Here is a 15,577-nt window from a genome sequence, read left to right as displayed (position 1 = left end):
TTCTCTCATACATCTGGAAACCAGCACTCTCATACATTGCTAGTGGGAGTAATTTTAGTTATGAGAATTTATCCTTAGGAAATAATCAGATATTCTTGTACAAGTTTGTTCAGTGCAGTGTTATTTATTATAAAGACTATAAATAACCTAGGTATTTAACAATAATGAGTGAATTAAATTGTGGTTATTTCTAAATGATGGATTACACATGGAGCTATGAAAAACAATCATGCTTTAGAAAAATATGGAGAATATTTCTGATGTAATATTAAAGAACGTAGGTTTCAAAACGCTAAGTACAAAGTCATCATAGTTTTATTTTTTAAGTTAAATATGCATAAAAGCATAGGCACAAAAGTAATATTAGAAGATTATAACTCAAAATGTTGAGATAGTTTGTCCCTCAGTGGTGGGACTGTAGGGTGGTATTTATTTTCTTTATATCTTTATTTGGATATTTTTTATAATTTTTAAGTGGTGCCATGACTACCTGAAAGAAAAAAAAGGCAGACATTCTATAGAGAGAGAACTATTTTATTTTAAGCATCTGGTAAGTGATTTTTTTTTAAACTGGAAAAGATTAAGCATTCCATATATAACAACAGGGATGACAAAGGGGAGAGTTTGCCTGTCAGATGAAATCATAGATTATTCAAACTGGAGGATGGGTTAGAAATGATTACTCCAACTCCCTTCATTTTATAGATGGAAAAATAAAGTCCAAACTTATCCAAGGCTACATAGTGTTTAGAATCCAAACAATAATTGGATTTTCTAATTCCTAGAACCTTTATATCATCTTTCTTCTTTCCCACTTATGTATAACGTAGTAGTTGGCAACTGTATTCTTTTAAGTCTGAGAAAAGAGATGGAAAAATTTTAGGATTTTACCATATGTTAAATAATATAGTAACGTAGCTTTTCTTCCTATTTTTGAATTGGCATTTCCCCCCTGCCCACGCCAAATACTCACACTGTACTTATCTTCAGAATAGCCCATTTGAAATAAAACATATAAATACAACTTCATGGTGCTGATTTAAACATCTCTTTCTTACATCCTCCCTTTTTCCCTAGCTACTTTCCTCAAGGCTTCAGGCTGATTATAAGAAGTGATAATGTGGACTAAGAAGACCTGATATAACCTCACTACTAACTTTAACATGCTCTTTTCAAAGTGAACCCATCATTCAGGTCACCTCAAATTGGGTCTAATATCTGGTTATGAAAAGATTTCTGACACAAAACTCACTTAAATGTGGCTACCTGGTGATAAAGCAGGCAGCCTTGGTGCTCAGAGACTGCTGTCATTTAGATTAGAACAGATTATTGTTATCATTGCTGTAATTTTGTTCTTTATAAAGAAAATCTTTTGATGTTTAGTTTACAATGGTTTTCATTGTTGCATGAGATAATTTGGGGGAGGTAATCTGAGTGGTTATATGACCCAGCATTTTTTGGAAAAAAGTGAGAGTTTTCAACACGAATGCTTAATGAAAATCTGTAGTATATTTTTAAATGATCAGAATATCAGGAGCTTTAACCTTTTTGGAGATTGTTTGTTGGTATGCAAACATATATCACTTGCTGACATCTCAGTCAAATCAGGATCTGTGCTCTTGAATCAAAGAAGCAAAAGCCTGTAAGGGCTTTCCTCTGTTATTTCTCATATAAATAATTGATTTTTCTACTTTAATTTACCTGGGGAGGTACACACAGTATGAAAAGGTAAAGACTTGGCCCTCCCTATGTCTGGTCTACCTAACAGGTAAAGTAGCACTTAAATGGGACCTCCACGAGTTAGTCTCTACTGTGTCTTCCAAAGGAAAGATAATAGATTGCACTCTGGCTGATACAAATGGGGGAAGGCAGCAGCTGTATGTGACCTTGTGTTCTGACATGGTTCTGGCATCTGGACAGAATCTTTTTGGTAGCCTGTGCTTTGTCATTTTCTAGCAAGTACAGCAAGTAGGCACCCAGGCCTGAGACTTAACCACTCCACAAGACTTCAGACCTCCTTGAAAGTGGGAGAAAAGGGTCCCAGTATTCTCAGCATTTAATTATCACTCTCAGATGGATTTTAGAGCCCAGTTAATGAACAGGCACCATGCCAGGAAGAGATACATGAGCTTAGATCTCAAAGCGTATGTTCTCTGAAGCTGAAATCATAAACCAGAACATCTGATGTGTGTCTCACGCACAATGGAGGAGGGAGGACTGATGACGGAAAAGTCACAAGCAGCTGCTTTTAGCGCTTGGCTCTCACCAGTGAAGCCTCCCCCTCTGCCACTACACCCCACCCTCTTCCTGCATGAAAGCCTTTTAGGGCTCTTTAGTTCTCATCCTGCGTGCCGTGAAACAGACTGTAAATTTGTATCTGTTAAATCAGTCTAGTCTGTGGCTGGTTGATGTGCCTGGTGGGTTATAAATGAATGACTGGCTCAGCTACTGTTTTGAGTCAGGAAAGAGAGTCTACCTTAGAGAGACAATTGTGTCCCCTGCCCTGAAAGGTAAGGAATGTGGCCTATGGTCCTAATTAAGCTATTTGTTAAATGATGTCCTTTGAACATCGTTTAAATCAATTTATTCTTCTACCCCTTCTCCAGCTATACGATAAAGCATATAATCCTGCGTGATTTCACAGTGGGGCTGTGAAGACCAGGTATTCCCTCCATCTGGAATTCTCTTTCCCTCACTTTTCCCTCTCCCATTGCCAAATCCTCTTTATCCTTTGGATTTAAGTTAAAACCTCAGTTTCTTGAGGGAGCTTCCCTGATCCTACTTTCTTACTGCTCAAAACCAGGAAGTCTCCCAGTTCATCACTCCATAGCACCTGGTACTTCCTTTTTTGCACCCTATGTCATGTTTGTGATAATAGTTGCTCAGTGTCTTCCTTTTTAGTTTATAAGTTCCATTAGGGTAGAAATCCTGTCTGTTTTTTGCACCTGAATCTCCACTAAACATTGTACTTTGCACACATTTGGTGCTTAATAAACATTTGTTGAATGAATGATGAATTACACCTTATAATTACTCTGAGATTCCTTTGTGAAAATCAATGGTGCACCCTGTGTGTCTTCTTGATCATGCAGGTAATATTAAGAACAGGTGTTGAATTGGAGTCAAAAGGGCTGCTACTTATTGGGTTCCCCGTGCCGGGCTACTGTTTGCCTTTTCATATCACCACAATCTACTATCTTATCATCATGGCAAATTATTTCCAACTCCCTATGCAATCATGTCTAGGAAGATTGCAGTCTGTGTTCCTTTTAAAGTGAAACCAAGAATCCAAACTGGCTTTTAGAGTTGAGTGCCGTGTTTCTTCATATTTTAGTCACTTTAAAGAATCATTAAGCTCCCGCTGAAAAGACTTCATGTGGTCTAATTACACTTGAGAATGAGCTTGCCAACTTCAAATTAATTCTGACCAGAATGCCTTCTTGTTGACTCTAGGTATTTCTGATATATTAACCCAAACGTGAGTATCTACTTCTATCTAGAAACTTTTCAGAATAGATTCATAGTTGAAGTGAGGAAAACCAGCTTCATATGCCATTTATTAGTTCACTGATTTATTAACTCACTAATCATTAATGAACTCTATAAGCCAGACACTATTCTAGACATTTGGGAATATGCATAAATAAAACAGATTCTTGCCCTCAAGGAAATGATTATCGGACTGTTGTAGTATGGACAGTAGTCACCAAACATTCCTTTGCTCCTCTGCTTTTCCCAGCCTTCCTTCAGTTAGGTTGGGGTCATTGCTCTGGCTAATGGCCTGAAGGAAGTCTTGTATCACTTTCAGGCTGAGGAAGTTATAAGCCGATGCGTTTCTCCTAACCCTTTTTCCCCCCTCACAGCGACCTCAGAAGTTCCACGTTCCACGTGATACAGCTGCAAGATGATAGATCCCAGGTCATCTTGGTTACTGGAACGAAGGTGTAGGGTGGAGCTCCACAGCCTTCGCTTTGCACCAGCCTGTGCAGGATATATGACATGTGTGAGTCACGTGTCTTTGTTGCTTAAGTCATTAAGAATTCAGGGTTTGACTGCTGGGACAGCCAGCATGAACAACTCGGAGTAATACAACTCCTATTATTTATTTAATACATTTTATGTGCTAGTACACAGTACTAGGCTGTTTGTAACAATGACTTATTGTTGTTAAAGCCCTGACAATCACTTTCCTTGCCAAAGAGGGAGGCATTTTCAATACTCATCCTGAACTGCTATATTCATTCTTACCAGATCTGCTCCTTTCTTTTCTTTCTTTTTTTTTTTAACAGTAGCACTAAGATTGATACAAGCTTTGAAATTTTAGAGGAAAAAAGGATTTAGGTTTTTTCTAGAGGACTGTGTTCAGAGGAGTCCTTATCCTGAATCTATGGCTGGCTGAAGTGGTTATTTAATCTGCCTTATTTTTCCCGTAGATAAAAATTGATGCTAATATTTTGCTCCTAATAGTCACAAGGTTATTATGATGACCAAAATGAGTTAACTGTATGAACTGTAAAGCAATTATACAAATAGAAAGTGACCATTCTCATTGAATCTAAGACATCACCAATTGTAGGGCATACCATTATTTTATATACTGCTTAGAAAGAAAATAATGCTACTAGTTAATCAATGGTAAATGCTTTCTTTTCACTCAGCCCTTATTAAAGGTCTTATTTAGGTTTATTTAAACATTGGTTTTTATCATATATCACACTTGTGCATTAATAAAAGGGAAATCATTCAGTTACTGCAGAGTCTTTACGTCAGAGTCTGTCTTCTGAGTTACTTTTCAACTGAGTCATTGATGTCTCTGTTTTTCTATACAGTGTCACCCTTTGTACCATCAAGAGCACTGGCAATGCAGCATTCCTTAAGCAGCACTGTACCACTTTTTTTTCCTGAGATTTTCTTCCCAGCTTCCGACATCCATTCTGCAAGTTTTGATGCTGGTGCTTTCTTGATCTTACTGGAAGGTGTCAAGGGAAGGTTTTCAGGCAACAACTAGGATTCATATTTCTTGCATAAGCGGTGTTTAAATGGTTTTTTGACTAAAATGTCCATGGGTTTCAGCTATCTAGTCATACCATTGGGAGTAACAACCAAGTTTGCGGATGAGCAGACAATAACAACTACACTGAAACTGATGAGCAATGAAAACAATTGAAAAATACCATCGATTGTTTCAATTTTAGAGATGTTAAAATTTGAAAAGAGAGGTATCTTGGAAGAGATGAAGTATTGTTATTGTTTGTTTGTTTGTAAATAAGGATGTATAATAATAAGGCCCCAACAAGCTCAGCTACCCAGGAGCTCACGTCATTCTTTGATCTCCATCCCTTTGTTAGCACTCTAATCCAAGCCTTCACAATCTTAAATGCAATAAGAAGGGTCTGGGGTGTAGGGGAAAGACTATCTGAAGACCTCTGGCTTTGGCATCTGAAGACCTGAGTCTGACTCTCAGTCCTGTGGTTTTTCAGATGTGCTACTTTGGGGATCAAGTCACTATTCTTTGGGGAAATACCTAATTCATAAGATTTAAGGAGGATTTGATGTAGGCAAAAGCACTCTAAGTGTAAAATCTATATGCAGAGGGAAAAGAACTAGCATTTGTTGAGTGCTAGGAACTGTGTTGCGTACTTTGCTTGTATTATCTCATCTGATCTGATGTAAATGCTAAGGCATATATAGTATCTTAATCACCTTGCTATCTAATCCATTTAATGCCATATTAATTGTTTGTTTGTTTGTTTGTTTTTTGTTTTCCTGAAATGCCTCTTTTGTTGCCTCATGCCTTAAAGCAGAAATCATCTGTGCTACTGTTTGGATCACAAACAGGTTGATGACTATGAGCCTGTCACAGAGCTGCAGCCTCTTACTTGCTTTTGCCTTGTAGCCAGAAACATTTGAAATAAGAGACCCTTGGGCTCCTGCCTTCTCTGTGACTTTTACGCCAACACTAGCTCCCAAGGACCTTGCAGAAAGTTTTACTTATGGTGAAAGTCCAAAATGAATCCAAGATTCAGGGTGTTTGTTAATCTAAGCAAACTTTAGACAACATGAACAGATTCAGGTGTGAAGAAAGTTGGCATCCAAAAAACCATGGAAACCAGAGGCCCCCAGTGACAAGACTATAGTTTTGGAGGCTGCATCTCTACTCACGGGAGGAGAAGTTACCAGCAAGAAATCTCGTTCTGGGGAGTAGAAGTATAAGGTAGGAACCCCCTTAAGACTTGATTACCTGTGAGACTGAATCTTCGAACTAGTGACCTAGGGTCCTCATGTTCTTCTAGCAGGAGGAATCTGAGTCCATGAAATGGGAGTGAAGTTTAAACTACAAGTTAGGGTTATAGATTCAAGCTCAAAGGCTTGAGCGTTATGAGGTTAAGAGCTAAGCATGTTATGACACCAGGTATATGAAATGCTGTCTTGAAATATTGATAGGTAGGGTGAGGTGGAGTGGGGTGGGGTTTAAAGCAATAAACTTTATTATATTTCAAATGTCTGCAGGAGAATTTTGTAAAGCCTCAGAGGAGCAAAGATCCACAAAAATTGGGGGTCTTGACCCATATTAAGGCCACCATCTTTAGAATCCCTTCTCTAACAGCAGTGTTTTAATGCTTAACTTATAACTCGGTGTAAATTATTGTTCTCTGATTAGTTTATATACATACACATTGACTTTGCATTAAGATTTTAAGCTTGAGAGCAGTAATAGCATCTTTTAACAATATTCTACATGTTCAATACTTAGCATAATGTTTATAGTGCTAAGAAAACTTGTTAATGTCACCTTTTCCTATTTGAATCTGGCAGAGATTATATCTTGCACAATCTCTGTAAAGGTAAGAACCCAGATTACTCTTTGCCATTTGGCATATAATTTTCTGAGAACCCAGCCACTCCCGAAGATCTGTCTTCTTTGCAGAACTATTGCAAAATCTGACACTCCTCTTCACTTCACTGGAATGCCTTTGTAATTGCCAAATGTTGCCTTGCCTCATGGAAATTCTTGGCCAGACCTATGGATTGCCAGCGCTTGCAGCTGTTGACCCTTGAAGTCCAATTCTCCTATAACATCAAATCCAACAACATTTCTTAAGAAATGACCTAATAAGAACAGGCACTGAACTAGTTGCCATCAAAGCTACAAATATGTGATCACTGCCCTCAAGAAGTTTATAGTTTATACTTTTAAAAAAGCATGAGTATTTAAATAGTGTAAAGACAATTGACAGTTATAAATAGTAGAAGGGATAGCAAAGGCACTGATACAGAAAAAATTAATTTACTGGAGGATGAGACATCATTTCTACCTCCTTTATCTAGAAAGCCAAGATCCCAGTGTAGGAGCTGCCCATGTCCTGTTGTCCTTCATGTCACAATTTTGAGGTACACTTGTGGAAAAGATACAATGTCCTTGTCCTGTACACATCTTCCATGGACCTTCCATGTCTCCTGGATTTGGGGTTCTCACCTCTCGACCTGAGGTTACTCAATGACACCCACTGAGGATCCTGCCTTGGGAAACGTCTGCCTCCTCTCTTCACTACTCATTCTGTCCATTAGAGCCTATCCTCTTGTTGATTATGTTTGTAAGTTTTCTGGACCTGCAGACCTTGGGCTGGTACCAGGCCACAAAGATGTACTTATTCATGTTGTCACAAAACTTAACCTTCTTCCCCTAGGATGTTGCTCTGGAATATAAATGATTTCAACTCATCCTCCTCATTCTGCCTAGAATTTCGTTTTCCTGGAACAACCTTTTCTCCTGAGATAAAGAGACTGTCAAAAGCAGTGCAGTGGCCACTGCCTCCTTTTTCTTCACCTCATTTTCCCTGCTCCCTCCTTGCATGTTCTCCCTTGGCGCCTTCATCTGTTTCCCTATGAGGATGAATGTTATCCCATTCCAAGTCTTCAATCAATGTGTTCTAAAAGGAGAGAAAGCCTAAGAGTATGAGTCAACTTTATTCCTGGTACTGAACCCTGTTTGTTCTCTTGTTCGTTGCCCTGAGGAACAGGGAAGGGATATTCCGCTTCTATTTCTCACTTCTATTTTTCTATTTCTCTTTCCCTTTCATAAAAAGGAAGTGAATGGAGGCCAACTCATTTCATTAATTTAAAAGAGATTCATTTAAATGAAAGTGATAACACATTGAACTCCTGTTATATGCACATAGGGCATTACAGAGTATTAACGGTGCTTAACTTGTTACAATTGACTTTATTAACTTGGTGTTGGCTTCTTAGGCAAAAACATAATCAGACTACCCCAGGGGATAAGCAGGCATCTGCCTGGTGGCCTGGTAGATGAAAATGCTCTCCCTCAACATTTCCAGGTGGGGAGAATGTAACTATGACCTGCCTTCCTGTCCTCAGCTTATATTTCAGTGATGTGTATGTGCACTTATGTCTCCATCAGAATGTCACCTCCTCGAGGAGGGAATCTGTTTTCTTATTCATCTTTGTTTCCCTCCACGTCATCAACTGCACATCCACGTTGCACATACCGGTGCTCAACTAATGTTTTTGAATCAATAAGTCAAGCAGGCCTGGCCAAAGTGGTCGCTTGTTGCTTCTTCTGGCTAGGTGGAAGTCTTTCAACTCTGTGTGCCAGCTCTCTAAGTGTTAAACATAACAACAACAACAAAAATAATAGGAGTTAACCGTGGCAACCTGAACGGCTGACAACAACAAGAGAAAAGGCAAGAAGTCATGGTGGAAGCACAGTCATCCAGACCCTGCCTCAAACAGACCCAGGGAACAGCTCTGAGGACTTAACATCCAGGGAGGAGCCTCTGGAGAACACCCACATTCAACAGCAGTATCTATGACTTTCATCACTCAGCAGACAAGCCTCTTGAGAGACCTTGCTCTGTGTCTCACACAGGGAGTGAGGAAGGGGACACTCTCACTCTGGCCCTAGCCTGTAAACATGAGCCATTCCCTGACATGGGGATTGCTGAGAGACTGAGCAGATGCAATAGGAATGCCTGTGCTCTTCCCTGACTGCCTATTTTGGCCATCTCTCTGCTTTTAGTCTCCACGGTGGAGGGATTGGAGGCTTGAGCCAAGTCAAAGATACAGGAGAAAGATCTGGAATATACCTCAGTGGGTAGGGCCAATTAAGACAAGAGGGGAGTGCACAGAGAGGAATGTTCGGAAAACAAACTTCTTGCAAGAATCTGGAGTCATAAAGGGGTCGAGTGTTCACTCAGTTAACCCCTGCACACTGATGGGAGCTTCGTTTTAATGTATGAATGCTGGGGCAAGGTGGGGTATGGTAGATCATATTTTGAGTGGGTGGACTTAACAGTCTAATTGCCTGGCTGGCCTTCAGTGAAGAGAATCAGTAGCTGGAGTTTGGCTTCCCTGCTCTACCCTACCCTTCGCCCAGCATCTAGAGGTCTCTCCAGGGCAAGGCTGTAGATACTATCAAGTCTATCCAGGGTCCTGTGTTTATGCACCAGGAGCTCTGGGTCTACCTGAGACTCCTTCCATCCTGCAGAATGGAACTGGGAATGGGAGGCCTCCAAAGTCAGGGGATTCAGTTCTTGTGCCTTCCCAGTGTGGCAGCCCAATAGTGCTGGGAAAGTATTGCTCTGGCAGGACCCTCTTCCTTTCCCTTGTACCCTGAAGATGTGTAAACCCCTCGCCTGCGGGAGGAGAGGAATTTGTCCACAGTATCCTTTCCCTTTGATTTCCTGTGCATGGCTGCCACGTAGCACGTGCAGGTGTGGAGGCATCTACTCCTTGACCTTGAGCGCTGCAGTTACCTTGGGGCCAAAGGTTGTGGGAGCAGCTCCTCCTCCTTTCAGTCTTGGCTGTTCTAGCTGATACGGCTCCCAGCCTTCTCTTCCCTAGTTCCAAGCATTCCTTGTTGTTATCAGCAGGAGACTCCCAGGCATTCTGGAAACTCTGCATGAGTGTAGAAACAGTTGCTGTAGCTGCCTGGACCTACAGCAGAGAGCCAAGGCAAAAATCACTTAACATTGTGTGCACCCGACTCCCCCAAAGCTGGCACAGCCAGGGAGTCTGCAGAGCCAGGTAATCTTCCTCCAAGAAATCTATCTCCCCAGTAGCCACAGAACACAGTGTTTATTACCTTTTAGTTTTCAGTAGATGGGTGAAAACAGAGAGCAAGAGCCTCTATTTCTGAAGCTGAGAGCCACCTAGCAAAACCTTCAGAAAGAAAGTAGCTTCTACCAGAGGCGTCTTGTCCCTTATTGCCACTGTCAGTACTTTGGGAGCTCAGTGAGAGGAACCTCAGTTTCCCCACCAAGCTGAAACTTTTGGAAGTTGTCCTTTTAAATTTAAACCTTCAAATCAATGCATAATGGGTCAAAGTTCAGTTGTTCAAAATCTTAATAGAAAAAAATAATCGTGCTGTAAGCTGAAAATAAAAATTAGCCTAAATTCAGGAAAGAATTGGTCATCCCTCAAATCTTAGGAAGAAAGAGGATCTAAGAGGCAAATGCTGGTGGTGTTTATCCAAGTGTTTTTAGGTGAGACATTACACTGGCTCAGTTCTAGAGGCAAGTAAATTGCTGCTTTGGAGTTGGATGAGTTTGGTTCTAATAAACATTCATACATAAAACAGACTCGCTTGTTTCTGATTCCATGCTCTACAAGCAGTCTGGCTTACAATCTGATTCTCAGGGGCTGGTCACAGGGCATGAATGTTTTAACCCTTGGCTATTGTATTTCTATTCATGATTTTTGTTATGAATAAACCGGTTTTCTGATTTTGCATATCAGTTTCTGGGAGCTTGAGTCTGAAGATGAATCTATGTGTTAGTGGTTGGGTTTCTAAGCATATAGGACTGAGGACCAGAACCTCACCCTGGTGAATCACCAAAATAAGACCATGCCATGGAGGACCCTTTGGGGCCTGGAAACTCCCTGACTGGTCGGTGGTCAGTATCCGTCCTACTCAGACTCCTAAAGTTATCAGACCTAGTGAGGGTTTTGTCTCTGTTCAGGGACTGGCAGGATAGAATTGTTTTTGTGATCCTGGTCTGGAGTCAGATAGACTTGGTATATATCCTTTCTTCCATTTTTAACTTAAGCAAATTGCATAATCTTTCTATTTCAATTTTTCTCACCTGTGATTTGGGGATAACACAAGTGTCCACTTCATGGATGTTTACAAAAAAAATAAGACAGCGTGTTCAGCACTTCAGGCAGTACCTAACATAAAGTGATGCTGAATAAATAGGAGTTACTTTTATTTTTATAGCTCTCATTAGATGCCAGGCACTAAGCGTTGATATATTTGCCCAAAGTCAAACAGCTGACAAGTGGTAGACCGGGCATTGAACCAGGCCAAAGCTAATGTATTTGACTACGGGTTAAACTGTCTTTGATGGCTTAACAAACACAGCAAAACCTACCTTTCCGAAAAGCGTCATCTCTTGTAAAGGAACACATTTGGAAGACTGTATACATATTCCTAAGCCTACTCGAAACTTCTCTTTTTGGACTTAACCTGAGAAATCTATGGCATTTTTTTTGGAACATCCTTAACAAGGGCAAATCTTTGTTACTTGAGAAAAGATTTGATCTTTCTTAATAGCTAAAACTTACTCAGTGTCAAGCCCAGTAAAGAAAGTGGAGAATTACAATAGGAAATGCCTTCTTTGGTTGAAAAACATGTGTTCTAGAAAGCAATTCGCCAGTTTTACAGAAGTAGCAAATACTTCATCATCACAAAGCATTTTCTATTGTTGCTGACTTCACTTTCCTGTCCTGTTGGTAATTACTTTTTCCTTTATGACTTTATCTTGACCCTATACTGAAAAAGCAGTGTATAAACATGCAGGCCACAGTCACAAGGAGAAGGCTCTATGTGTATAAAGGACATAGAGGCACATGTAACATGGCTGTGCTGACTTTTTCTCCCCTCTTCTTGCCTCCTCCCACCCGCAGATCTAACCATTCCAACCCAAACCTGTGTGTCACCACTAATCAACTTCCATCCTCACTTTAGTACTGGACAAAGATTACCCATTAAAGTTTGTCTCTTAAACCCACAGTACTGCCCTGAGGTGTTCCCTGGGAGAGAAGAAATGCTTCAGGAGAGCAGATAAATTCAAGCATACTGACATCATTCACATGTCTGTTTGAAAGACACAGAGTTTTTTAAAAAACAATCTCTCCAGTCCAAAGTTAACCTGTTTGAAACTGACCACTGAGTGTTGGCCTCCTGTCTAAAGGTTTAGCTGTAAGTAAACAATCCAAAAAAAAATTTTTTTAAGACCTTGTTTTTGATCAGACTGTTCAAAGAAAGACTTTTGTGGGTAAAAGTTCACTAAGCTGAAACAATAGAAACATTTGGGAGTGGAATATGGCCTTCACTCTTAAACCGGAGGATCCTAGTTCACCTTTGCTAGCCTCCTTCATAGGACAATATGGATACAGCTTGGTCCACCTCTTAGGATATTTTGCAAGTTGATCTTTAACAATAAGAGAGTCAATTAAAAGATACTATGTTCAGCAGTTGGGCATTTATGTAGGTCTAGGGAAAACTGGGAACAAACTTCAGCAAGGTTGATACTCACTTAGTAAATAACCCCCTGAATCATTTTTTTTAATGATTAAATAGCAAAAGAAAAAAAGTAGAAGGAAGTTTCCCGCTCCCTTATCCCTGTCAAACTGCCTAGAAAAACCACTCAGAACTGAAAAAAATAGCCAGTCTAAGCCGTCCTCTGATTTAAACCTTACTTTTTAACCATTAAGAGATAGAAAAATGGACCTAACCCTTCATTAATGAGCCTCTAAGTTAGGAGAGGCCAAATTAATTACTGTTTCAAGAGTATGAGGGTAATTACATGTCAGGAGTTTGCTTCTGTGTTCTAGTTGTGGCAACCACATGTCCTAAAATACCTAGGATAGTTCAGATTTTACACATTTTATCTCAGAAGTCCTTTACTTAGAAAATTTTCAGTGTGTAAACTGTGATTAGCTTAGCTAAAGTCTCATAAGCTCTGTTAACAGTAATGATGTGCAAAGCTGTTTTAGGCTGAGGGAAGGCTGTTGAAGAACAAATAGTCATCTTTCACCCCTTTATGACATCCTACCAAGGTAATAACAAGTCATATTCCCTCTATGATTTTAACACCCATCAAAGAACAGGGATTATCACAATTACAGTTAGAATCATCCTGACCCTCTCCTTGCTCCACCGTCAGTGGAGCAAGAAGCAGAGGGCTATGGTTTATGTCCCTCTGAGTTCTCCTGCTCCTGGTTGGAAAGAGCATGCTCTTCCCAGGTCCCCACTGGACCCAGCTCTCTTGTAGGATGCTGCTCCCTGAGATGGGTGCAGTGTAAGAGTAAAAGTGAGGCAGGGTGCATTTCTCTTTACACTTTCGTCCCTTTATTCGCCACACTTCCCCTACACAAGGTAGTGTAGGTCAATGAAACTTAATGATTGGTTGGAGTAACTTAAGAAAATCACAGTGTAGGAAGAAAAAAAAAGTTTTTAAACTGAACTCGAAATCAATGATGATGGCCCAACACAGAATATATTTGATAGGTAGGAACTCTATTTAACTACCTTCACGGAGGTCCCATCAAGACTTCCATTTAATCTAATTAATTAGAAACTTAGATTCATGGCCACATAGACTTGCTGCCTCAAGAGTGAAGTCCTGGGCAATCTGGCTGTGACATCCATCACCCCATTGACCGCTAGTGTTGTTTCAGCTGATCTGGCTGGCTAAGCAGGTGACCCCTTCCTCCCTCACTGCTCCATGTATGTCCCCCTAACCCGAAGCTGCATGCTAAGTCGAAGAGGACAACCTACCCTGATAGAGGAGGACAGTTGTTCGGTCAGGGGTGTACGAGCAGCTGCCCTCCCCTGCTAGAACCTCCAAATATGCTCTCAAGAGTGAAATCTCTATTCCAGTCTCAAATATCTCATGCAACACTGGTTTCAGCCTAGTGAACCCACAAAAGACTACAGATGGGAGGCCAGCATAATTAAGTGCCCTGACCCCACCACCGTAAGAGAAAGTCAGGGGTTGGAGAACAAAATGAGACGAGTGATACTCATTGGTCATTATATATTTTTTGAACATCCTAGCTTTAGGGTATCAGTGGTAGTCCTGCTAAATACCCTCTCTGATAGTCCCAGGAAAGCTAACAAGATATTGCATCTTTCCCAGATGATTGCCGTGTAGCCAACCCAGCCTATAATCTTCTACCGTACCCTCAGGTCTGAGAACCCTGCCATTTCCTAGTCTCTGTTGTGTGGCTGACCACCTACTTTGGGAGGCTCTACCCATCACCCACAGAGTTGGTCTCATCCCAGGAGCTTTCTCTTACTGCTCCCAGTAGCTCCTTCTCTGAGTCTGAGTTATTCAGTCCAAAACCCCCAAATGCTTCAGATAGCTCTCACAGAATAGTCCAGGTGGGTACATGGGCCCTCTAAATGTCATCCCTGTTTAAGCCTCTTCACAGCTGTGAGTAGCAAATATGCCTCTTTATTCTTAAAATTGTCTAGCCAGTAGCTGCTGGAACACAGACGCACACACACAGGCACACCTTTAAGGGCAAATATTAAAAAACAGAAACAATGTAAAACCTAAACTAAAGCTCTTAAAATGCCTGTAAGGTGAATTCATCCCACAGACATGTCTGATCTGCATGGTGCTTTGCTATTGTTGTTAAATGATTTCTACTATCTTTAGAAGGGGCATGCCATTCCCATTTTCCCCCAGTCAGGATTTAGTTTAATAATTTAGTTTAATAAGCAAAGCAAAGTTCCCTGCCCTCAGGAACCTTACATTTCAGTATAGGAAACAATTTCAGTATCCACAGTAAAGAGCCTCTTGTTAATGTCTGTAATACTGAAATACATTAAATCAATATAGTCTGGCTTTAATTCAGAATTATCTGCCTTAAGAGGAGATATAGCTCAGTGGTAGAGTGCATGCTTAGCATATAGGAGGTCCTGAGTTCAATCCCCAGTATTTCCATTAAAAAATTAACAAAAAAACAAACCCAAAAACAGAATTATCTGCCTTGCATGTATATTTTTCATGTAATCAGTAGATTTTATCTCAAGTAAAGTAATTGCATATTACTGAATACCCATTAAGTAATAAAATGTTTAAATGCAACCAGTCTATGACTAGTTAACTCAATAGATGGGGAATATTAATGACATCAAGGTTGTTAACTCTTGGGGTCATCCTATGCACAAATTGGCTAATATCCCTCAGTCTCATAACCACAGACTCCACTTTGCTAACCTGGCCAGTCCTCCCTCAGACGCCTAGAAGCAATCAAGGAATGATAATTCAGTGTCTATTAGCACCTTTGGAAAAACAGCTTAACGTCCACATCCTGATGATGGTGACCAAAACGCAGTGCCGGACAACAGTGTCATTGTGATTAAATATGGCTCAGGGCAGCCTTCAGACTGAAAGCTCTCCAGGTTCCCTTCTGTCTCCACCAGCCAGGAGAATTATGAGGGAGCTCTTTTACTTGGATGAGATCCTTGGGATGGGATTACAGTCCTTTTATTTCTGTGCTGCTTCTGCAGTATAGTCTTCTATCTTCCTGAGAGTTTCTG

The 15,577-nt window shown here is 40.5% G+C and overlaps 1 long non-coding RNA gene across 2 annotated transcripts in view; it reads left to right on the top strand.

The window, feature by feature from the left end:
• LOC140698251 (uncharacterized) overlaps positions 1-15,577 on the top strand; it is a 64,448-nt gene that overhangs the window by 12,356 nt on the left and 36,515 nt on the right. The window contains exons 3-4 of one of the 2 annotated variants that reach the window (XR_012075898.1): positions 3,864-4,003; positions 4,830-4,976. The exons of the other annotated variant lie outside the window; for it this stretch is intronic. This is a non-coding gene — a long non-coding RNA (uncharacterized lncRNA). Of the gene's footprint in view, positions 1-3,863; positions 4,004-4,829; positions 4,977-15,577 lie in introns of those variants that run through there. 2 annotated transcript variants of the gene reach the window in all.

Source organism: Vicugna pacos, chromosome 9 (assembly GCF_048564905.1).
Source record: "Vicugna pacos chromosome 9, VicPac4, whole genome shotgun sequence".
Classification (NCBI taxonomy): domain Eukaryota; kingdom Metazoa; phylum Chordata; class Mammalia; order Artiodactyla; family Camelidae; genus Vicugna; species Vicugna pacos.
This window is presented reverse-complemented; position numbering and strand designations above follow the sequence as displayed.